Here is a 23,409-nt window from a genome sequence, read left to right as displayed (position 1 = left end):
AAAATGACACTCCAGGTCTTTCAAGGATGGCTCATCAGAGACATTCAGCTTCTGCCCGAGTCTCCTAGAATGCTTGTTCTGGGAGAAGCCACTTGCCATGTGAGAAGTTCAGTTACTCTGAGACAGCCATGCTGTGAGGATGCCCAGGCTAGCCATCTAGAGAGGCCCTGAGAAGCAAGATGAGTTCCAGCCACTCCAGCCTCGTTAGGTGAGGGAAAAAGCCATCCTGGACATTCCAGACATAGTAGAGTTGGCATAGAAAAGAACTAAGAATCCAGCCAATAGCAAATGCTGAAACACTAAGCCTATGGCCACAACTGAGCCACCCCAGCTGAAGCCCAAGTCATCATGGAACAGAGACAAGTCATCCCCACTGTGCCCTACCTGAACTACTGATCCACAAATTTGCAAGGATAGTAAATGTTTGTTTATACCACTAAGTTTTAGGGCTGTAGTTACACAGCCATAGATAACCTACTACTACTACTAGATCGCCTCACAAACATTTTTCAGCCTTTTTAAGATATTTACGTAAATTTTTGTAGGTAGCTAAAGTTCCTCCAGTAGTAATTGCTATATAAGGTTATTTGTTTAAAAACAATTGTACTTCAACTAAATTAGAATGGGTTTTGCTATCATACTGACAGCTACAAACTGTCTATGTGATCTAGGGCAAGTAACATTAACTCCTCTGAATTTTATTTATTTTTAAAAGGGAATAATATAAACCATTTCATGGGACTCCATGGGAATTCAGTAACATAAAATGCATAAAATGTTTTTTCACAGTTTCTGACACATCATAGGTACTTAACAAATAGTGGCTCTTTGGAATGATAATATTAATATATTTTCACTTTCATTACTGTCCTTCATAAAAGCCAGATGTGCACAAATACCTAAAGGAACTATTTCTGACACAGTAAAAGAGTAGTTTGCATTTAAAGGAGTAACATCTGTTCGGATATTACATTATTCCATCTGCTTTCAGTCCATTTCGAATAAGCTTAAGAAATCTTGTCAGTCATCCCAAGAATGCCTGCTTGTCCTACCAGGAAGAAATCTTAACATTTGAAGTTACCCCATCCTTACTTGAAACATTTGTGAAAAAAGATCTTCACATATATGAGGAAAAGGTAAACAAATATAAATTACAGAAATTTAATCTGCCACGGATGTAATAAGAACAGAAAAATTGTGGGGGAAGGGGGGAAGAATCTCACAAATATTTCAATCAAATTAGCATCTAACATAAGTTAGACAGCACTGAGAAGAAAATTACCTGCCTAGAAAAGCAATTAAATTAAGGTTTTTGTCTTTTTGTCTTCTTCTTTCTTTTTTTTTTTTAAACAACATATGCTGCTGTTAGAAAGAAATGATGGAAGCACTTCTTCTGACAATATGATATTTTAAGAGTTACTTTTTGGGGAATACACCTCTAAATATAAAAATATGAATGCTTGGTGTGAAGGTAAAGTTATGCATAATCAAATACAGCTGTGTAGCCAAGTCCATCCTCACGCAGGCAATTCATTTCGCTAGACCTTGATTGGATATTATTATTTTACCTGTTCATAATAAAATGGTTCTTTGAAGCAAGTATTATATTCCAACAGTTCCTTCTGTTTTATTGGAAAAGCAGGATCTGTGAATCCTTTCTTGATAACTTTAGGCTGTTCATCTTGACTGATTATTCATTTTACTTGAGTCCTTCTTCAAGAGGGTGTCAAGGACTTTTATTTTTGTCATAGAAACATTAATTTGCATTTGAAAGATGGGAAGTTGGGAATAAAGTCTTCAACTAATTATAATCAGTGACTACATCTCTATGCCAAAGCCTGTGCACGGTCACAAAGGATCGAAGAGGAGTAATGTATGTTTTATTCCTCTTTGTGTTTTCATCAAAATCATAGAGATTTTTTACTACTCTCTTCCGCATCTCATTTTTCATCACTTCCCATCTTTGTATTATATGTGAAACATGCTTGGCCTTTCAAATAGTCAATATTCTAATTCTTTCTCTTATAATTAAGTGTTCTCTTCTTCCTCTCGTTTAACTTTCTTTGTTGTTTTAATTTTCTAATTGTGAGAAAAAGCACAGAATAAAATATGAATGTGAGGAAAATGAGAAGTGAGTATATTTTCTAATTTATACTTCAACAAAAAGTGAGAAAGATATATTACGGAATCTCTCTAAAGAAACAATAGTTTAGTATAGGTAATTAGTATTTGAAGTCACAATTAGCTTTTATAAGTATTATATCTTTGAAGGCAATCTATATTTCATATGTAGTATTGCTAACAGATAAAGCAGTCTGTGAAATATCAAAGTAAAATTACCAAAGCAAGTCACCTATAAATATGAAAAAAATAAAACTAAAAATAATGAAGAAAAATAACGCAACAATAAACAAAAGCCATGCAATCTCTAGTAGAACAAGAGAGTTGAGTGCATAGTGGTAATAAAAACTTATTATGAAAAAAGTGATTGCAACAAAATAGGTTCAAATTTCAAAGGGAAAGGATAGGGAGAAAAAATTATGACAGAGAAAGGAATGAATTCATATAAAGTAAGACTTGGTGAAGCAGCTCATGTTTAAAAGAAAAAAATTTTTAATCACAAATATTTATTTAAATGTAATCACACCATCTTGAACTCAACCCAGAACCTCAATTTTATATATTAATACTATATAGAGAAACATTCTGAGCCATGGAATAAATTTAAATTTTGACATTCTTAAAGAGCAAAGAATAGGTGCAATGTGATCTTTTCATTAAATTACAAGATCAAAACAAAACAAAGTTTAAATGAATTTCCAAATGTGGTAATTGGTACCATTTTAGGGTTGATTTCACCTAACAGATTATCCATCAATGTATCAGCATATACTTTTATCAGAAATGTATTAAAAGAGACTTTGAATCCAGTATTTTATAATGCTGGTAAAATACACTTTAGCTATGGTATCTGCTCTGCAAATATGCAAATACCATTCAACCAGCATTTTCAGGTCAGAGGTGCCTCTAACTGTGACTATTCAATTATTATAAAATAAACTTGAGCCAGTTCTAAGCTTGTATGTTTTACAGTCTAATTTTCATTAAATTAAATTTTAAAAGATTTTCGCCTCTCGATATTCTAGTTTCATAAAGAGTCACACTAAACACCTATAAGCAAAACAACAAGTACAAAAAAAAGACATATTCAGGACTTGATTGATTTCTTATCTTCAGAAGGAGATTGGCAAAGCCAAGAGCCAATGAATGAATGAGAGAACTATTGCTCAAATATATACTTCAACTGTTACCCTTGGAAATGGCAATGAAACTAATAATAGCAAGCAATAACAATAATGAATCTTATTAGCTTTTCATGATGATGATGATGATGATGATAATGATGATGATGATGATGATTACCCTAGGTTGGAAATAAGATTACAAGAAAGAATATTGTGCAAGATGTTCTCTAAAATTATACATAAAATATGTTCTCTTCCATATGTGCAACATTTCTTTCAGACAATGTACAAGGTAGTAGCTATTCTTTGATGCATAATAACCAGAAAGATCATTCCAACAACTCCAATTAAATTGTGGTTATTGTTACAATGGCAGTGGGTACCAAAAGCAGCATATATACATTCTTTTCCCATATCTGTGATATTATTTATTATCTGTAAATCTGAGAAATCCTCTTCCCTGCCCAGAGAGAAATTATCTAATGTCTGCAAATGAATTAAGCCATTGGCTTTTTCAGGGTAAAACCAAGTATGCTTAATTTTTATCCAACAAATTGGGTTTATATCAAAAGCACCTAATTTTTAAATGCCCTGACGTGTAATAAAATCGCTCATTTTATGCCATTACATTTGTTTAAAAATAGTAATCCTATATTTTTAATAAAACTAATGTCAACCATGCGGTTGCTTAATTGTGATAACTTCATAAAACAGCAGGTGGTTTTAGGTCATTGTTGTTCTAAGACGCTGTTAGAAATATTGATAAAAGTTTATGTTTCAGTAGCATTAAGCTACTATCTTCCAACAGAAACTGTACTGTGCATGATTATAGCAGTCATAAATATTATGAAACTGTAGTCCATCACACACACACACACACACACACACACACACACACCTTCTTTCAAAATAGAGAATGGATAGTGAAGAAAGCAAGCTGACTTTAACAGTTTGGGTAATTAATGAGTATTGTGCCACCTAATTCTTGACGAATATTTATCCTATAATTTAAAATCTCTTCTTGTTAAATGAAATCATTTAATGTAATTAATTGTGGTTTTCCTCATAATCTTATACGAATCTCCTCCCTCCATCCACCCTCCATTACTATAAACATCTTTCAAAATAGGATATAATGGGGCTCCTCTGCCTTTTTCACACATCAGAGGAGGGCCATCCAGCTTAAAAAGAAATGTTGGACTTTGTTCGAGGTAAATCATGATTCCTTTGTCGAAAAAATGTCTCTAGGGTACCATTTATATGTCAGCCACTTAGTTTTGAGTGCTTATCTCTTCTAGAGCTCACCCCTAAAAGGGCTTATAAACATTTATTTGACACCTGGAGCAGACCAGAAATCAATGAGTAGCCTCAACAGGAGTGTGAGTCTCTTTAAATTGAAAGAGGGAAAAAGGAGTGATGCAAATGAGTTAGATGAGAAGTCAGTAAAAATGAATTCAAATCCTGCATTTTGTTTTCAGCTTGTGATCTCAGCACTTTGCTTAACCTGAGTCTCAGTTTCCTCAGTTGTTAAATTAGTGAATGATGAACATGGCCCCTCAACTTTGAAATTATACCATGCTTCCTTTTAATCACTCTTATGCGGTCTCACCTATGATTCTAATCTAATCCTTTTTCAATTAACAGTGGTTAATATCATACATTTCCAACTAATCTACATTTTTTATTCTTTCCACTACACACCATTTTGCCTGTTGTCCTTTATTTACTTCCCACGGCACTGTGTTCATCATGCCTATAGCAGTGGTTCTTACAATTCTTGGATTAAAATTTCTCTGATGAAAACCAAAGATTTCCTCCCCAGAAAAATGCATGTGTCCCACAAAGACATACAATTTTTCTCATGATTTCAGAGTGGTGAGCATGTGCCCCATATAAGAAGGGCAGTTGTTATTTGGCTCTAGCCAATAGTTAGTGTTAGGTAACATGTGCACAGTAAGATGGCACCGGTTCCGGGTTCTTCATCCCCGGTTCCCGCTTCTCCACCCTGAGAGCCCGCCAAGAGAAGGCCGATCAGGGAAGAACACCTCCTGCCTTTTACTCAAACCCCACCCCTAAGCCAATCACCGATGCCCACGTAGCCCCACTGAGTATAAAAACCCAGCATGTAAGCAGCTCGCCCCTTCTTCCTTCCTTCTCCTCCGTGTGGTGTTGCCTTGGTGCCTCCAATAAAATCTCCTGAGCGCGACCAGCGTCTTTGGTTTGAGCCCGATCGGTCCAACTCTTTCAGTTAGTAGGCAGAAATGTGGACATAGAAACTTTTAAAGTGTTGATCATTTTTAAAAAGGACTCAGAAATCAGGGTTTTTAAAATAGGAAATCTCCTAATTTTAAAATCCTATCAATCATTTTAAAGACGAATACCCCATGTGGATCAACAACCCATTTTTGAGACAAATCTACCCTCTGGAGTCAATAAGCAACTTTAAATCTCTGCTGTAAGGCTTCTAGTGTGTTTCAGTAGATGCCCAAGGAACAACTGTGTTCACTTTGCATTCTGTGATGTACCAGCATAACAGCAGAAGGTTGCAACTACCTAACCACTTAGCAGATTGGCACTTAGCTCAACCTACTCACTTTACACGTAGGAAAGCTGAAATCTAAAGAATTTAAATACCTTTCCCAAGGTCAGATGGCAAATTGGTAACAAAACTGAAACAGTAAGCAAAGTCTTTCGCTTCCCAGCATAGTTTATTTTCCCCTGTACCTTGTGCCCTGCCTCATTTTTCCAGTATGTCCCTGATAGAAAAATTCTATGCCTTTCCCAGAATCATGCTGTACATTAATTTGCCTGTTCATTTGTATAACATTTAATATATATTAAACAATACATAATTTATAATAAAAGTATATGCAATTTTAGATATAGATATACAGATATAGATATGCACACAATATGAGGCTTTTAACAACATGAGTTCTCTTCACACAATTTGGATTCTTAGTACACATGTGACAATACATCCATCATATTCCCTATTGTTATGAACAACATCCTTCCCCTTCCTAAGTTCTTTGCCTAAAATATATGGTGACTCTCTCAGGCACTTTTCAAATCACAGTGCAAGAATGCTAATCTTGACAGCTCCAAAAAGAACACTTAGAACATCCATTCTGATCCATTCTTTTTTTAGATGCCTTGTCATTTTCTACCAGCAGTTTGAATTTGGCTTCTCAAATGCAGACCAGTATGAAAAACATAAGTAGCTAATGGCTGTCAAAAAAATGGAGAAAATAAAAATAGCATGGCAACAAGAAACATTCTTTTTTTTTTTCCTTTTAAAAAGTACTGATACATTCAGTATTTTTTAAGCCACAGTTATTGAAACACTACAGGAAAAAAATATCCACATGGGTCCTTTTTATAGTATTGCTCAACAAGAATGAAAATTAATGAATAGTAGAAATAAAAATGAATTTCTTTGTAAGCATTCAATGTAGTTGAATCATTTATAATCTTATTAAATCATATGAATGTTCTCAGACCTGGGGGATCCAGAAACTGTATTCGAATTTTTCTCTTCTCCTCTTAGAAAGCACCAAATCAGAGGAAGAAAACTAGAAGCCCCCGGGCCAGATCTGTTCTGAACACACACACACACACACACACACACACACACACCTGTGTGTGTATATATATATACAGTTTGTTATTTTTGTTGAGGCTGTTGAAATTGCTAAATTGTCTACTTTAAAAATCAGGAGATACTACATACACAATGCATTCCGACCTCTCTTAAATAACTGGAAAATCTGGAAGCAGTTAACCAAACCTAAATCACTCCTCTTCCTTTATCATTATTATTATTATTATTTTGAGACAGAGTGTCACTCTGTTGCCCAGGCTATAGTGCAGTGGCATGATCTCGGCTCACTCCAACCTCCGCCTCTCAGGTTCAAGTGATTCTCTTGTCTCAGCCACCCAAGTAGCTGTGATTACTGGCATGGGCAACCACACTTGGCTAAGTTTTTGTATTTAGTTGAGATGGGGTTTCACCATATTGGCCAGACTGGTCTTGAACTCCTAGCTTCAAGTGATCTGGCTGCCTTGGCCTCCCAAAGTGCTGGGATTACAGGCATGACCACTGTGCCAGCCATACTCCTCTCTCTTAAATGAAATGCACACTTTCTCTTCACCACATTCTGCAGCATTCTTGCTTGTGTCTCCAACACTGAGCCCATTTAATAATTGCCTTACACTTAAGCATCATCGCTCATTTTATCTTACTGGTGGGGTACATTTTTAAAGATTTACAATTGCAAATTTTTGCTCTAATGAATGTAGTGTATGTTTTACTAAAAAGACAGAAGTTGATAGCATCTATACAACTCCAAAGTAATCCATTATCTCAATGTAGAGAAATAAGATTTCACATCAAAATCAAGTGCTTCACGTAATACTTCTTATTTACACAAATTTCCCCATCAATTCAGTTTAAGTGGCAGTGCTGAGAGATAATTCTTCATGGAGCTCCTGTATCTCTGCACATCTGTGAGCAAGACACTGACTGCCCTTTCGTTTCAGATAATTGTCTCAAAGAAATTTGTATAGTAAACACCTTTGGAAGACAGAAAAAGTATTAATATCTCTGTCAAAGCAAAAAATAGACAGGTTTACTGTCCATTATAAAAAACTTGGTGAAGGATATGAACAGACACTTCTCAAAAGAAGACATTTATGCAGCCAACAGACACATCAAAAAATGCTCATCATCACTGGCCATCAGAGAAATGCAAATCAAAACCACAATGAGACACCATCTCACAGCAGTTAGAATGGCGATCATTAAAAAGTCAAGAAACAACAGGTGCTGGAGAGGATGTGGAGAAATAGCAACACTTTTACACTGCTGGTGGGACTGTAAAGTAGTTCAACCATTGTGGAAGTCAGTGTGGTGATTCCTCAGGGATCTAGAACCAGAAATACCATTTGACCCAGCCATCCCATTACTGGGTATATACCCAAAGGACTATAAATCATGCTGCTATAAAGACACATGCACACGTATGTTTATTGCGGCACTATTCACAATAGCAAAGTCTTGGACCCAACCCAAATGTCCATCAATGATAGACTGGATTAAGAAAATGTGACACATATACACCATGGAATACTATGCAGCCATAAAAAATGATGAGTTCATGTCCTTTATAGGGACATGGATGAAGCTGGAAACCATCATTCTCAGCAAACTATCCCAAGGACAAAAAACCAGACACTGCATGTTCTCACTCACAGGTGGGAATCGAACAATGAGAACACTTGGACACAGGAAGGGGAACATCACACACTGGAACCTGTTGTGGGGTGGGGGGAGGGGGAGAGATAGCATTAGGAGATATACCTAATGTAAATGACGAGTTAATGGGTACAGCACACCAACGTGGCACATGTATACATATGTAACAAACCTGCACATTGTGCACATGTACCCTAGAACTTAAAGTATAATAAAAATAAATACATAAATAAAAATAAAAGCATAAACCACCATCAAAAAATAAATAAATAAATAACTTGGATTCTCTCAGGACAGGGTTTCTCTCAGAAAGAAACCCACTTTGTGAACAGATAACAAACTGGGCCCATCTATACTGCCCTTCCTGTCTTCTGCCAACAACCCTGAAACTGTTGCAGGCTAGCCTGTTACCTTGGACCAGGGTAAAATTTCAGACTCTTCACAGCTCCTGACAAGTTTCCCCAGTCACCAATTTTTATGAATTGAATAACTTGGAGCTAATGCTAATCGAATCATATCATATGATTTCAAATGCACTAAATCCTTGACTCTTACATCCACATGAGAAAAAAGATTTATGAACCTCCTATGCAGGTGTCTGGAATATTGTGGATGAACTGTGTCCTGAGCAGGGTACTGATACTATAGAGGTAGTGTGCTGTAGTGATTATGAACACAGCTTCCCAAGGAAACAGACCTGATTTTAACTCCGGGTTCCCTCTGCTTGTTACCTGTGTGGACTTTGGATTGTTGCTTCACTTTCTTGAGTCTCAGTTTCCTCATCTATGAAATGGGGCAATAATTCCAGTAATATAATGCCATTGTAAGTATTACATTCAATGCTTGTGGAATTTATTAGCCATAAATTTTCTTCAGAAATTAATGTAGTGGGACAACTTGTTGATAAGTTGTTTCTTGCTACTGTAGATTTACTAAAAAGGAATGAAATCAAATGCTCAAATATCTACTCTCTCTTTCTGTCTCTCTCTCCCTCTTCTGGCCCCCTTTCAACATTCATGAGAACGTTCAGGCGTATAATTCCAAATTTTCACTGTTTTTATTATCCCTAGAGGATATTTTTAAAAATTATTCTTGAAATGTCAAGAAGTCATACCCTAACAGGCCTTTAAACCCACGGCAACAGAACGTATACTTGAGAAAACAAAGATGAAAGTATTGAAGGATTGACTCTAGGTGTGCTGGATTTCCTGGGATTTGATACTGTGCATTGAGAATCACTGTAGCAGAATAAATGCCATATTCTTAAGATGGCAGAATGTTGGGTGAATATGTGTGTGGGTAACAATGAAGACCAGGCTCTGTATTTCAGCATCTCAGTGCAGGCCCTCAGGTCTATTTGTCCTACAGGAAGTGGTGCACCAGTGGAGTAGCCTACCTTTCAATGACCAGCTGGGCCGGGGGAAAAAAGCAGTTGCCAAAGTGTCAAGTGTGGATTCAAATAAGACCCTTCTCATTCTGCATGCACTGCACAAGGGAGAAGAAAGGAGACCATTAGAAAACGGCTACTTTTGGACTTCTGGTCAATTTTGGAAGTGGACTCATCAACTTAGGTTTATTTGGATTTGGAAAAAATGTTAAATGTATTGTTTATTTTATGAAGATCATCATAGAGCAATTTAAATCCGTTTAGCTAAGTGACTGGAACATAATATGCACTCAATATATTGGAGCTTTTATTGGTATTATTATTCTAATCAAAATAGGCCATTCTTGTTTAAAAATCTCAATTCTGTGGCACATATCTCTTTTCTTCTTAGACAGTTGGAATTACAAATATTCTAAGGGGTCATCAAGACTAACCTCTTAGCCAAGGTAACAACTATTTGTACAGCACCTCTAACAAATAGTTATGCATCCTCTGCTGGAATATGTTTGACAAGGCCTTCACAATTTATTAAATATCCCTTCTGAAATTCCCATCCACCTGCTTTAAGATTTTTTTTTCTGGACTATTTTTTGAAGGTGTTCTTACTTTAGAACGCCATATTCCCAGATAAGAATCATTTTTATGAATATATTTTGTCCTAAAGAGCGTTGAACAGTTGAATCTACAAGACAAGGAATATATAGAAACAATGACTATTAACTTACTCATTAAATTATGTGTACAATATATTGAATTCAATATGTGGGTGTATATCTATTCTTAATATTAAATATCCCTATTTGAGTTTTTACATATACAGAACTTCAGATTCTTTCTAAGTGTAACATTGACTGTAAGAATTAAGAAAGTTTAAAGAATTACACAGTAGAGTAGAATATAAAGTCATTGTGATCTCATGGATCATCTTAGAGGTAAACTAAGGTGTATCTCCACAAGAATTGAGGATAAGTAGTAATACAACAGGGGAACAGGAAGAAAATATTCTACTAAAAAATTTACAAATTAGTTTCTCCAACGTATTATCTGACTAGAATCTAATTCAAACTGAATTGGGCAGTCGACTTCGGATTAACACATAGGCATGTTGTTAATGAAGTGGTATGGACCACAAAAGATCACTTCACAAGGGTCCAGGTGACAGATCATATCTACCCTGTGTCCAAATTGTGAAAAGAGCCGTGTTTAAAACTGAGGGAAGCAGAATCATTTGCAATACACTAACTTCATTTGCACAGTATCTGCTGGAACCCTGGGAAGTCATTCTATTGGGGAAAAGCTTAAATTATAGGTAGTGTATTTTCTGTACAATGAACCTGAGTTATTAAAAGTGCTTAACTAATCTTATCAGCCACCTATTGTTAGACAAACTGTAGAATTCATTATAACATTTTCCCACAGATAATTTTCAAGCAATTCAGCCAATGAATTTATTTCAATTCACAAGTATTTATTGAGTCCTTATTTTTTCTCTTGCTGAAACATTACAGTGAATGCACAGCTGAATAAGAGCTACTCCCCCTCTTTTCACACCTTTAAGAAGTTTTCATCTAGCAGAGGAACTTTCAATAGGGGAACAAAATACCTACAGTAGAAAGCGTAATAGGAAAAGGGCCATTATCTAAGAAACTATGGGCTCCTTCAGGACAAAGATGGTCTCATACATCCATGTATGCTCTGCTTTAAGCATAGGTCCAACTCGTCTATTGAATGAATAATTTAAAAATAGGAGAAAAGAAAGATGGATCAAAGGTGGGTATAAAATGAAAACATGGGAAAACGGTCTGTAGGTATGCATGAGAAAGCAATAATACAGGAGTATTTTGGCTGGATTTTTGAAGAATGAAGATTTTGACAGGCAGTTATCGAGGGAAGGTATTTAAGAAACAGAATTCAGCATGAGCAAGTTGATAAATATGGGGAAGAAGAAAGCTAAATTCAGTGAAGAACAGGGAGCATCTTTCACACAGAAGTTTCAGAGCAGCTGGAAAGGGGCCTTTGAGAGGTATCTTATAGGGAACTCACCAGGTAGAGGTCCCAGTAGAAAACATTTGTTTCATTTTGGTTTTATTTTTGTCTGACCAGCATTTATCTTATTCTGATGAGAATTCACTGATATGACTAGAAATAGTATTTCATCCCTACATTTATTTAAAGTTATTTGAAGTATAACCCGTGTTCAGTATAGTGCCTGTCATAAGATAATAAATTTTTAGGCATGTATAAATATGTGATTACGAACCAGATCAAGATATGTAGAGCCTCAGAAGACCCCTTATACCACTTGCCCATGAGTAATCCATCAAAGAAAATCCTTATTCTTACCTTTTTACCATGTGTTACTTTTGTCATTTTTGAGTAACATATAAATGGAATTTTGCTTCTTCAACTCAACATATGCTTATGATTTTCATTCATGTTGTTGCAGGTAGCAGTAGTTTACTCTGATTTCCTTGCTCTGTGATATTCCATTGTATTAGGTTGGTGCAAATGTTTAAGTGTTGTTTTTGTCATTATTTTAAATGGCAAAAATCGTGCTTACTTTTGTACCAACCTAATACAAATATGCCACTGTAGTATTTAATGATATAAATATTTATTCACTCCATAGTGGGAGAACATTTTGGTTGTATTCAGTTTGGATAAATCAAGCTAAGAAGTAGAGATTTCTTACAAATAAAATCTTCATATATAGGGCAACCATGTATCACAGTTTAAGTCCCAGCCTATAACTATTTTTCTGTCATAATTATCAATAGTGCCGCCTTCAGTTTACTTTTTAAAAACTATGTAATTTGTATGATAAATTACATGGTAATCCTATATGTAAAAGTCAAATGAAAGAGTTAACAAATGCAGTATTTTCTGAAAAGAAAAATCAAGAACAGCTATCACCTACTATAATAGCAGTTGCCGAGATCTATAAAATATAATTAGAAGAGCCCCCAAGAACTTCATGCCCTGTGTAGTGATCTTAGGTGATTCATTCTTACTATGGGTAATGGGCAGTGATTTATTTGAGAGTAACTTTAGAATTTTATTATGTAGATTATTAAAATTAATTTCTAAAGATTTTAGGAGAATAATGGAACAAAAATAAAAATTACAGCAAGAGCTATGGAAAAATTTCTTATCTAAAAACACCTTTTTGAAGATGTCTCTGGGAAGATCACACTGATACGGACAGGAGATAGGGAAATACTGGGCAGAAAAAGGTGGTTCCCCAGCAAAGGCCCCACCCTCAAGCTTGGAGATCCACAGTCCTAAATGGAGACAGGCATTTCTGTTCTTCCTCCCGAAAAGCTGCCTTTTGGCCTGCCACGCCCCCTTATCCTGTACTCATATAAACCCTGAACCCCAGGCTCCAGAAGCAGACAAGCAGATGAGGAAATGAGGAAACAGGCAGACGAACGGCGGGACAACGCAGCAGAGAGAGAGGAGGAGGAACGTCTCAATGCCAAGAGGAGTTCGGCTGGGGGCGGTAGGAGAGGGGTTTGGCTGCTGGACGGCCGGGCTCCAGAGGAAGATCCTCCTTCCACTCTACCCCACTTCCGGCTCCCACTCTACCCCACTTCCGGCTCCCCATCTATCCCACTGAAAGCCACCTCCACCAGGCAATAAAACCCTGCATTCATCCTTCAAGCCCATGTGTGACCCGATACTTCCAGGACTCTGGGCAAGAGTTTGGTATACAGAAAGCTGTCACACTGGCCCTCTGCCCTTGCTAAAAGGTAGAGAGTCCACTGAGCTGGTTAACACTTAAGCAGTCTGTGGATGGTAAGGCTAAAAGAGCATTGTAACACTGGGGCCGCAGGTGGAGCCCAAAGCACTCACCCTGGCTTTTGCACCTGCCTGTCTGCGTGCTCCCCCTCCCGTCAGGAGTTTGAGCAGCAGCAGGGGAGACTGAGCCACACCCCTGTAGCATGTTCAGTGAGGAGGATCAGGGAATTCTCCTGTTTCAACATGTTTAATTTTATCTTTCTGTGGCCTATTCATTTCACACACAACACACACACTTTGACAGCAAAACAAAACAGAATCCACATCACAAGATTCCCTGAAGTCATCAGCAACATCTACACATTTCCTTTTTTTCCCCTTATAAAACTTTACTTTGAGATATCTCATGATTGGACTTGATCTGGTCATTTTCCTTTTATTCAGTGCATTTATTATTGATGCTTTTTAAAATTATTTATGCTGCTATTTATTTTGTATTCCCAAGGCTTTTAAGTAAAAGGATTTTCCCCTAAGTAACTAAAATTTAACTCCATCTCCATCTCTCCTCTAAGCGCTAATTCAATCAATGATTTCCACATACATTATGCATTTCATTCATCACCAATGAACTGTACATTGAAATACCTGTTTTTAATTCCTTTTTGAATATGTTATATATTTTGGACCCAAACTTAAGAGTTGGTGATTTTTACTGTTATACAGAAGTGTCACGGAGGTAATTTGTTACCATTAAAATCATCTTACTAAGGATTACTTTTCAAAACGTTTGTGAAATCTAGCCAATACATACCAGAAGGCATGAAAAATTGGCAAATGGTAAAAGCTCGGTGGTCTTATTTAACAAGGTGTTAGTGCTCATTCATAGCAAAAGTATTAAATGGATTTAGTGCCTCAAAGGAGTGCTTGAAAGAGGCCATAGATAAAAGCAAGAAAACTAGCTAGACAGAAAATTATGAATGATGTCTTCCTGTCTTCTGATGAAAGAAAAAAAGAATTTGGAAATGTACTTTAAACCAGCAACAGAGAGGCAAAGATACTTTTTTAATCCTAACAACACATTACTGCAAAAGTTGCTTCATGAATTTATAGAAGTCTAACAAGAAAAGCGGTGTCAAGACTTGCAAAAATAACAATAAAAATTTCTACTCTTGCTTTGTTAATGAGATCTTCTCTGAAAAGATGTAGCTTCTAAGGGAGAAATTTACCTTTAGCATATTATGTCAAAATATAATATTTATAGACAAAAATAGATAATATCCCATATTATTTGCTTATACATTTATTACAAAAAGTATTTTGAGATCCTTTTGAGTTATTTATTATTTTGTTGTTTCTGTTGCTCTTTTCCTTCTTGTGACAAAAAATTTAACCGTCTTCCTAGAAGATCAAACTTGAAAGAATCCACATACGCAATTTGGTCATTGCCAGATTTCATTGCATCTAGTGATAAAGTTTTCTTTCCTTGTAGGATTTTACTAAATAAACAGTGTGCCTCTGTTCTGCATTTTGAATTTTGTTAAATGTCATTTTGGCCAGCACTCTTTTTTTTTTTTTTTGAGACACAGTCTCACTCTGTCGCTCAGGCTGCAGTGCAGTGCAGTGCAGTGTCACAATCTCAGCTCGCAGCAGTTTCTGCCTCCCGGGTTCAAACGACTCTCCCACCTCAGCCTCCCGAGTAGCTGGGATTACAGACATGTGCCACCGTGCCTGGCTAATTTTTGTATTTTTAGTAGAGACAGGGTTTCACCATGTTGGCCAGGCTGGTCTCAAATTCCTGACCTCAAGTGATCCACCCTCCTGAGCCTGCCAAAGTGCTGGGATTACAGGTGTGAGTCATCATGCCCAGCCCACTCTTTTAAGTTAATCCAGTTGGTTAAGCTTCCAACAAAGGATCTCGAAAATGAATTTTAGTCTTCATCTTAAGCCATTCTCTCCAGGAAATACTGCATACAATAATGATCCAAATGCTGAGATTTTATGGGACACATTTGAGGTCTTTCACCAAACGTATATTTGTAGGCCCCACCTCTGTTGAACAAATCAATAATATTTATAGACTTATTGATGGCTGCTAAAAAAAATACCAAATTTCAAAGCGTTTTTCATAGGGAATTCCCTGATGTAAGATAAACCAAACTCTAACTCTGTGGAAGGCATGAAAACACTATAGATGGTCTTCAACCATGAATTCTTGATCTCAAACATTCAAATATGTCTTTGGGCATTTCACAGCCCTCTTCTCACGCCCTCTTTGGAAAAGATTCCAGTCATTTCTGATGATCGTTGACCTCATTAGTCAAAAATCTCCTGACCAGCCTGTGATCAATTTGGATTTCCTCCAAGGAGAATGACTTTTCTTCCTTTAAGAATATCAGGAAATCTCCTCCAAACTTTATACAACGTTGCTAGGAAAGCACGTATTTAATGATAAATAACATTAAAACAATGACAAACGGAACCTCTACACTGCTGGTAGAAATGGCAAACGAGGCAGCCACTTTGGCAAACAGTCTGGTAGCTCCTCAAAAAGTTAAATATGAACTTACCATAGGACCCAGGAATTCCAACCCAGGTATATACTCAGGAGAAATAAAAGCATGTATTCCCACCAAAATCTTGTACATTAGTGCACCAGTAATTACAATACCTAAAAATGTAGAAAAAAACCCAAATATCCTAAAACTGATAAATGAATAAATAAAATGTGGCATATCCATACAATGAAATATTATCTGGCCATAAAAATAAATGAAGTACTGAATGTGCTACAACTGGAATAAACCTTGTAAATATAATGCTAAGTGAAAGAAGTCTGTCAGGGCAGATTACACATTGTATGATTCAATTTGTATGAAATATCAAAATACGCAAATCTACAGAAACAGAAATTAAATTAGGCACTCCTTAATGATGGTGGGGCAGGGATGACTAGAGAATGACTGCTAATGAATATGGAGTTTCTTTTTGGAGTGATGAAAATGTTCTAAAATTGACTGTAGGGATGCTTGTACAAGTCTGTTAATACATTGAAAACCATTGAATTTTACACTTTAAATGAGTGAATTGTATGGCCAATGACTTATATCTCAATTAAATTGTTATATTAAAAAAGACAATGTAATGTATCATGAGATAACTGAATATATGTGTGTGTATCTGTACACATATGCACATATATACATACATATACACACATACACACACACACACATATATACACATACAGTCGAGCTTTGAACAATGCAGGGGTTGGGGTGCTGACCCTCATGCAGCTGAAAATCCACATATAACCTTTGAGTCCCCCCAAACTTAGCTACTAATAGCCTACTGTTGACTGGGAGCCTTCCTGATAACATAAGCAGTTGATTAACAAATATTTTGTGTGTTATATGTATTTTCTTCTGCATTCTCATTATAAAGTAAGCTAGAGAAAAGAAAATGTTATTAAGAAAATTATAAAGAAGAGAAAATATATTTACTCTTCTTTGACTGGAAGTGGATCAACATGAAAGTCTTCATCTTCATGATCTTCAGGTCAAGTAGGCTGAAGAGGAGGATGAGGAATGGTTGGTCTTGCTCTCTCAAGGATGACAGAGGCAGAAGAAAATCCATGAATAAGTGGACCCACACAATTCAAATCTGTGTTGTTCAAGGGTCAACTATATATGTATGTGTATATACATATATATATCGTCTATATGCCAACAATAACCAGAGCGATTATCCATTTATTTATTCAATAAACATTAGTTAAGCACCTAGGAAAGCAAAAGGAATATACTGAACACTAAAAATCAATAAAAATAATAAGGACATCAATAAGAAAACAATAAGCTTTAGAAAATGATAAAGTAGATAAAACCCAAGCAAATCTAACCAAAAAGAAAAAGATATAATGAACCTCAGGTCAATTCTTGGCTCTACTAGTTGATAGCTGAATAACATCAAAGTAGACATTTAGCCTTTCTAAACCAAAGACTACGCTGGCTCAGCTAATTCCCATCTGCATAGAAAAAAGCTTCAATTGTTCCAACTCATCTTCTATTCTAGAACATTTAGATTGTTAATGATGTTTTTGACAATTGTAGCTTTTAAATTAAAAAATGGGAACAATTTTAGAAATGAAATTTAAGCCATTTCATTAAACTGTATGTCCTTTTCTGATCTTTTTCTCTCCAGTTTTATTGAGGTATAATTGATAGATGAATGGATAAAGAAAATGGGATATTTATTCATCTATATCTATATAAAAGACTATTATTCAGCCATACCATAGAAAAGAAGGAAATTCTGCCAGTTGTGACTACATAGGAGAACATGGAGGACACAATGCTAAGAAAAAATAAGCCAGACACAGAAAGAAAAATATTATATGATCTCATTTATATGTGGAACTAAAAAAGTCTAACTCATAGAAGCAGAAAATAGAATGGTGGTTGCCAAGAGCTGGGGGATTGGACAAAATGGGGAAATATTGACCAAAGGGTATAATTTTCCAGTTATTCACGATGAATACGTTCTGGAGATCTAATGTACAGCATGATGACTACAGTTAATAATACTATATCGTATACCTGTAATTTTTTTAAAGGATGGATTTTAATTACTATCACCACCAAAAAAGTATGTCCTTTTAAAGACAGAAAAAGAATATATTTATATATTACACTTGTCATACCTGTGCACATTACAGTGAAAAAAAAGAGTACCTATAGCAAAACAAGTTTCTGTGTCACATTCACAAATTGCATTTCTAATTTTTTGTCTGTTGTGTTAAGCACATTTTTTCTATCCTTATCAGTAATAAATAAAGTGAATTTGTTTTTCTCGAAGTCTGCTTGAATTTTATGGTTCTTATATTTTTTGTCATGCAACTTCATTTTCAACTCACAGAGCAGTTCAGCAACAAAATCAATACTCCTCAATTTTCTGATCGTTGAGTAGAGTCAAGAGAGCAGTGCTCTGCAGTTAGATAGACCTAGCCCAAAGCCTGGGTCAGCCTTTCATTTGCCATGTGATTCTGGGTTACTTTACCTGAGTTTGTCTAGGTTTTAACGGCAAATGCCTTCTCGATATCCATTCTCTGCTTTGGACTTAGATATAAACCTCAATCCATTTGGGACATTAATGTTCCCGATTAATACTTAACTTCCCATAGGTTTATTTTAGTCAGGGAGAAGGAAGAAGAAGCTCCTGAGTAGGGTTTCCAAGAAAGCTCTCAGTAGGGGCAGAGTCATGTGGCTTTCCATTCTGGCCCTTTGTTCTTTCACCTTCTCCCTTTTATTCCTTGTCTAGAATGTAGATACAATGGCTGGAGGAGCAGCAGTCATATTGGGTGTGACTAAGGCATGTCAAAGTAGAAAGGTCAACAGATTTCTTATGACACCATGTAGCAAATGCATCAACTCTGGACACTATACCTGTAAACCAAATCTCAAGTGGTTAAGCCTCTATTTTATAGGTTTTCTGTTGCTTGCAGAATGTGCAGGCAGAGCACAGTCCAGTAATTTTTCCTGACATTATCTGAAGACAGTGATTGCATTCATCCCTGTTTTTTGATTAGCATAAAGTGGGTGTAAATGTTAACAACTACTATTAGCAGGGATTCTTTCATAAAGCCTAACAAATAGACACCTCTGAGACACCTAGTTTCTGAGGCAAGACATGAATGGGGGACAAATATGTATATGTGAACCCAAATGTAGAGGTACACATACATAAAGCTATTTAGTTTGATAAAATCTGATTGGTTTCTACTTACACCTTCATTTGCCTAGGGAAGGCTTCTATATTACACACCTAACCTTGAAGCTACTGCCGTTTTCCCATGGTCTCAAAGAAGTCAATAAGTAATTGATAAATTTTCTGTCACTGTGGGCAATTAATAGGAGTTACACAGCATCGGTTACATCAATTTTCCTGTGTCTGAGGAGCAAAAAAAAAAAATTAGTTTTGCAAACTTACTGGTGCGTATTGATTCAATGCCTAACCCTAGGCCATTTCTATTTAACACTTTTGTGCAGTCATTGAGAAAAACCTCAGGACTCTCAAATAAAATATAATTATGTGGACTTTTTATCTATTACTCTGCAAGTATTTTTGGTGTCAGTAATGCACTTTCAAGTTGGAAGATGTACTCTCTCTTAAAATGTTTATATATTAAGAAATAAGAATAGGAAATGGCTAAAATCGTTATTCACTTAAGTCTGAAATCTCTGATGACACATTTGCAAAGGCACTATAAGTATGTGTTTTTTTGAAAAAGAATAGTAATTGTGTGTTTTAAGTATCTGTCATAGGTTTCAATAACTAGTTTGAGATGAGGGGATACAAATATGTTTCAAACACTTTATTTTTGGAGGTACTCCGCCTGCTGATCTTCCTAGCAAGGCCTGAGGTAGGAAGCGGTAGCATTCAAAGAGAAGGAAGGCAACTGAATTTAGCAATAATAAACCTTAAAAGCATATCTAAAATGCCTTTTTTTCAAATAATTCCCTATCAACAAATATGCAGGAACGATCAGTCCAGGTCAGGAATGTTCTGGGTCCTGAGGATAATACAGTGACCATGACAGAGTAGACTCCTGCCCTCATTTAGATTATATTCTAGAGAAGCACATATTTATGGGAAGGGGGAAGATTGGAAAAATAATAAATAAACAGTATAGTTTCAGATAATGTTAATGCTGCAAGGAACAATCTAGCAATAGATGAGATAGTAGGTGTTGTGAGTTGGAATTTGCCATCTAAATAGGGTGGTCAAAAAGTCTTTTCAAATGTGGCAAAATTTGAGCTATAACCTGAATGACGAGGAGGAGGTTGTACAAAAACTGGATAAAGAATAGTCTGAGAAGAGCATTTTTTCATGTGTCTTTTGGCTGCATAAATGTCTTCTTTTGAGAAGTGTCTGTTCATATCCTTCACCCACTTTTTGATGGGTTTTTTTTTTCTTGTAAATTTGTTTGAGTTCATTGTATATTCTGGATATTAGCCCTTTGTCAGATGAGTAGATTGCAAAAATTTTCTCCCATTCTGTAGGTTGCCTGTTCACTCTGATGGTAGTTTCTTTTGCTGTGCAGAAGCTCTTTAGTTTAATTAGATCCCATTTGTCAATTTTGGCTTTTGTTGCCACTGCTTTTGGTGTTTTGGACATGAAGTCCTTTCCCATGCCTATGTCCTGAATGGTATTGCCTAGGTTTTCTTCTAGGGCTTTTATGGTTTTAGGTCTAACATGTAAGTCTTTAATCCATTTTTAATTAATTTTTGTTTTTTTTGTTTTTTTTTTATACTTTAGGTTTTAGGGTACATGTGCACAATGTACAGGTTTGTTACATATGTATCCATGTGCCATGTTGATTTCCTGCACCCATTAGCTCGTCATTTAGCATTAGGTATATCTCCTAATGCTGTCCTCGCCCCCCCCCCACCCCCCACCCCACAACAGTACCCGGAATGTGATGTTCCCCTTCCTGTTTCCATGAGTTCTCATTGTTCAATTCCCACCTATGAGTGAGAACATGCGGTGTTTGGTTTTTTGTCCTTGCGATAGTTGGCTGAGAATGATGTTTTCCAGTTTCATCCATGTCCCTACAAAGGACACGAACTCATCATTTTTTATGGCTGCATAGTATTCCATGGTGTATATGTGCCACATTGTCTTAATCCAGTCTATTGTTGTTGGACATTTGGGTTGGTTCCAAGTCTTTGCTATTGTGAATAGTGCCGCAATAAACATACGTGTGCATGTGTCTTTATAGCAGCATGATTTATACTCCTTTGGGTATATACCCAGTAATGGGATGGCTGGGTCAAATGGTATTTCTAGTTCTAGATCCCTGAGGAATCGCCACACTGACTTCCACAATGGTTGAACTAGTTTACAGTCACACCAACAGTGTAAAAGTGTTCCTATTTCTCCACATCCTCTTCAGCACCTGTTGTTTCCTGATTTTTTAATGATGGCCATTCTAACTGGTGTGAGATGGTATCTCACTGTGGTTTTGATTTGCATTTCTCTGATGGCCAGTGATGATGAGCATTTCTTCATGTGTTTTCTGGCTGCATAAATGTCTTCTTTTGAGAAGTGTCTGTTCATGTCCTTTGCCCACTTTTTGATGGGGTTGTTTGTTTTTTTCTTGTAAATTTGTTTGAGGTCATTGTAGATTCTGGATATTAGCCCTTTGTCAGATGAGTAGGTTGCAAAAATTTTCTCCCATTCTGTAGGATGCCTGTTCACTCTGATGATAGTTTCTTTTGCTGTGCAGAAGCTCTTTAGTTTAATGAGATCCCATTTGTCAATTTTGGCTTTTGTTGCCATTGCTTTTGGTGTTTTAGACATGAAGTCCTTGCCCACGCCTATGGCCTGAATGGTATTGCCTAGGTTTTCTTGTAGGATTTTAATGGTTTTAGGTCTAACATTTAAGTCTTTAATCCATCTTGAATTAATTTTTGTATAAGGTGTAAGGAAGGGATCCAGTTTCAGCTTTCTACATATGGCTAGCCAGTTTTCCCAGCACCATTTATTAAATAGGGAATCCTTTCCCCATTTCTTGTTTTTGTCAGGTTTGTCAAAGATCAAATAGTTGTAGATATGCGGCATCATTTCTGAGGGCTCTGTTCTGTTCCATTGATCTATATCTCTGTTGTGGTACCAGTACCATGCTGTTTTGGTTACTGTAGCCTTGTAGTATAGTTTGAAGTCAGGTAGCGTGATGCCTCCAGCTTTGTTCTTTTGGCTTAGGATTGACTTGGCAATGCGGGCTCTTTTTTGGTTCCATATGAACTTTAAAGTAGTTTTTTCCAATTCTGTGAAGAAAGTCATTGGTAGCTTGATGGGGATGGCATTGAATCTATAAATTACTTTGGGCAGTATGGCCATTTTCACGATATTGATTCTTCCAACCCATGAGCATGGAATGTTCTTCCATTTGTTTGTATCCTCTTTGATTTCATTGCGCAGTGGTTTGTAGTTCTCCTTGAAGAGGTCCTTCACATCCCTTGTAAGTTGGATTCCTAGGTATTTTATTCTCTTTGAAGCAATTGTGAATGGGAGTTCACTCATGATTTGGCTCTCTGTTTGTCTGTGATTGGTGTACAAGAATGCTTGTGATTTTTGTACATTGATTTTGTATCCTGAGACTTTGCTGAAGTTGCTAATCAGCTTAAGGAGATTTTGGGCTGAGCCAATGGGATTTTCTAGATATACAATCATGTCATCTGCAAACAGGGACAGTTTGACTTCCTCTTTTCCTATTTGAATACCCTTTATTTCCTTCTCCTGCCTGATTGCTCTGGCCAGAACTTCCAGCACTATGTTGAATAGGAGCGGTGAGAGAGGGCATCCCTGTCTTGTGCCAGTTTTCAGAGGGAATGCTTCCAGTTTTTGCCCATTCAGTATGATATTGGCTGTGGGTTTGTCGTATATAGCTCTTATTATTTTGAGATACGTGCCATCGATACCTAATTTATTGAGAGTTTTTAGAATGAAGGGTTGTTGAATTTTGTCAAAAGCCTTTTCTGCATCTATTGAGATAATAATGTGGTTTTTGTCTTTGGTTCTGTTTATATGCTGGATTACATTTACTGATTTGCGTATGTTGAACCAGCCTTGCATCCCAGGGATGAAGCCCACTTGATCATGGTGGATAAGCTTTTTGATGTGCTGCTGGATTCGGTTTGCCAGTATTTTATTGAGGATTTTTGCATCAATGTTCATCAAGGATATTGGTCTAAAATTCTCTTTTTTGGTTGTGTCTCTGCCTG

General features: G+C 36.4%; 1 long non-coding RNA gene across 4 annotated transcripts in view; it reads right to left on the bottom strand.

The window, feature by feature from the left end:
* Positions 1-23,409, bottom strand: part of LOC131383683 (uncharacterized) — a 410,805-nt gene that overhangs the window by 263,102 nt on the left and 124,294 nt on the right. For 3 of the 4 annotated variants that reach the window (XR_009213888.1, XR_009213889.1, XR_009213890.1), the window contains exon 3: positions 9,899-9,987. This is a non-coding gene — a long non-coding RNA (uncharacterized LOC131383683). Of the gene's footprint in view, positions 1-1,984; positions 2,080-9,898; positions 9,988-23,409 lie in introns of those variants that run through there. The other variant, XR_009213891.1, reaches the window with a different exon arrangement.

Source organism: Hylobates moloch, unplaced genomic scaffold, assembly GCF_009828535.3.
Source record: "Hylobates moloch isolate HMO894 unplaced genomic scaffold, HMol_V3 SCAFFOLD_6, whole genome shotgun sequence".
NCBI classification, from domain to species: Eukaryota; Metazoa; Chordata; class Mammalia; order Primates; family Hylobatidae; genus Hylobates; species Hylobates moloch.
This window is presented reverse-complemented; position numbering and strand designations above follow the sequence as displayed.